Raw genomic sequence first — 3048 nt, forward strand, 5'->3', positions numbered from 1 at the left:
TATGATTTTTACTTAATTTTTTTCTTGGAAATTCTTTTAATAGGTTTTGTCATTGTTGTTTACATACAATTTTGTGTAGTAATTGATTTGTTAGTATGAATTGAATGTAAATCTAGAATTGTTTTAGGGTTAGGGTTAGGTGAAATTGGGGGTTTTCTATTTTGATTAGGGTGTTTGGGTGGGTTAAGTTCTGCTACATTTCACACCTTCGCCCTCGCCTCGTCGCCGCCTTTCACCCTCGTCACCGACGACATCCCTCAATGGCACTCTCACTTAGAAGGTATGCACTACTACAATTATAACCTCCTTTGGCGAGTCTCTGTTGACTTTCCCCCTCACTTGTTGGTTAATTAAATGTGTTTTTATTGTGTTTTCTGATGCAATTTTACTACTATTTTTCGCTTGAAAGCGTTTTAGTCTTTGTTTTTGGCTTTTTATTCTTTGCTTTCAAAGCGTTAAGTAATTTTTTTCTTGATGTTTTCTGGTTTTACATAGTTTTGATCTTTGTTTTTTGGGGTTAAGTTTTTCTTTTTGTCCTGGTTTTATCTTTTGTATATCTTTTCAAGTAATTTTCAAATGCATAAAACACCTAAGTTGTTAACTTCAGATGAATTGTACACGAATTGAGGCTCGGGTTTTAAAGGCAAGCGGGACAATGATCAACGTTCCCATTGATGAACATATATTACACAATAAACAAACTTTGACCTTAGTGTATTATTGTCAGGAACAATTCAATGGTCGACTTTTTCCCTTCGTTTTTAGTCTTTGTTTCTATGCCATCTTTGGTGCTTTGAATGTTGATGGTTTTACGAGGCGTGATGAATTCATGAATAAGATGTTGATTAATACAATTATAATTTATTGATTTTCAGAATCTTGACATATAATTGTGAGCTTTGAGTCAATATGCACTTATCTTATGGAAAAACAGGTGTAGGGTAAGTAACAAATGCTAATCAATCTCCCCTACGACAATAATATGAGCCAAACTATACTACTACAACCAAGGCAATCTTATCCGTATAACTTAGAAATGACTGTTTGTTTTGATTTTATTTACCCTTTGGTAAATTTCATTTCTTATTGTGGTAGGTATTTGAGTGATCTTACCGAGAATATGCAAAGTACTAGTTCATATGGATTCTTCTGCCCGGAGACATTGTCCCCACATTCCACTGGTCGGGATGAAAATCACCGATCCGATTATATTGCTAGGGCTATGACATGTACCGGATGTGGTAGATATCGGAAACTTATATTTGCTCTAAATATAAACTTCTTTTCATATTATTAGGTTATTGATGATTATATTATTTTTTGCCAATAATTAAGTTGATATCTTATTTTATTATTTTCTATAACTCATAGTAAGCATTGGATGTAGGCTATGATAAATCCGGCTCAAAGTATAGTTTGTTGGTGTGATCCTACCGGAGATGAAGAGACTCGTCAGTTTTTCATGGATTCAATTACTAAGTATGTTCAATGTATACGTGATTTTGTTTTTTATTTTTTGTATCAGCCTTGATGAAAATATTGTTTGATGTGGGATTATAAGAGGTGCGTGACAAGGCTAAAGTGAAGATCAAGGAGTACGAGTTGCTAAGGAAGAATTTCAGTGACACTGACTGCCTTTGGATTCAATTATCAATATGTCAAGGATACTCTTATGGCTAAGTATGGATTCGAAAGTGGAGTCATTGATGAAGCATTGTTTTATATTTTTGTTGATAGGTTAGTTGGTTAAAGATATTTAGGTAATTGACTTGGAATAATTGGAATAATCGGTTTGTATGAAGATATTTGTTGCTGATAATCAAATCATCTTGCAAAGCGTTTGTGGTATTCAGATTGTGAGTTTCATATAATTTCGACAGGAATTTTTTATATAAAAAAAAGCATTATTAAATTGTGTCGGTTCTTGAAAGAAATGATGCATATGAAAAAAAAAAAGAATTTAACCCTAAAACAAAATATCAATTGCATCCGTTATGATAATAAATGACGCAAAAAATAAAGAAAATGCATCGGTTCTATAAAGAACTGATGCAAATGTTGAAGCATTTGCGTCAGTTTTACATACAATTGCGTCGGTTTTATATACATAACTGACGCAAATGGTTCTTTTTTGCGTCGGTTTTTAAAATACAACTGACGCAAATGGTGAACTTTTTGCTTCAGTTCCACAACTGACGCATAGCAAATACGACCCCTCGATATACGTCAGGCCAAAACTGACGCAAAAGGCCCTATACAACTGACGCAATAGGGGTTTTTTCCATTAGTGCAATCTGATCCGTCATATATTCAGATTAACCATAATCGGGATCGTCCTAGACAAATGCTAAAAACGAGGCAGAACAGTGTCGGGCAGCCCCATTAGGGCGTGAGCCTATTGGTGAGGGAAGGGGTTCTACCAGGTTTTTAAATGTGGAAATAGGCAGGCTCTTGGGGCGCGAGCCATGGGGCGAGCCAAGAGGTGCCTCCTGGTTATTAAAAAGGTTGTTTAAAACGATTTTTTTGTGATTGATGATTTTCAATTATGATTTGCATGACTCAAAATAATTACTATTATGTTAGTAATATTCGTTGTCAGATTTTCAAGTTTGAAAAGCATAATAAAATGTGTAGAAGGAAAATGTTTGATTTGAAGTAATTATGTTAAGTTCAATTATTTGTAATTAGTTAAGTTTGTCATCGTACTCGGATTAACCGATATGGTATAAAGAACCAAGGATCATTATGAATTATGACTAATATGTTTGCAAGTGTAAATAAATGAGAAAGATGCTAAGTAAAATAAAAGGGGGGGGGGGGGGGAGTTAAATACCCTTTAATTTGTAATTAACCAATAATATCATCGAGTCACGGAATAAACCGTCATGGTATAAAGAACCAAGGATGATTTTTGTAATGGTCAAAATATGTTGATCATAAAAATGAATTACAATGGTAAATAAAAGAAAAGAATTTCCTTTAAAATGTAATTAACCAAATAATATCACCGAGTCACGGATTAAACCGTCATGGTATATGGAACCAAGG

The 3048-nt window shown here is 33.9% G+C and overlaps 1 long non-coding RNA gene across 1 annotated transcript; it reads left to right on the forward strand.

Moving 5' to 3' along the window:
- Positions 1-824: 824 nt before the first annotated feature.
- On the forward strand, positions 825-1848 carry LOC141621942 (uncharacterized). The gene is made up of 2 exons (XR_012532796.1): positions 825-1241; positions 1526-1848. It is a non-coding gene; the product is annotated as an uncharacterized LOC141621942 (long non-coding RNA).
- The last annotated feature ends 1200 nt before the right edge of the window (positions 1849-3048 follow it).

Source organism: Silene latifolia, chromosome X, assembly GCF_048544455.1.
Source record: "Silene latifolia isolate original U9 population chromosome X, ASM4854445v1, whole genome shotgun sequence".
Lineage (NCBI taxonomy): Eukaryota > Viridiplantae > Streptophyta > Magnoliopsida > Caryophyllales > Caryophyllaceae > Silene > Silene latifolia.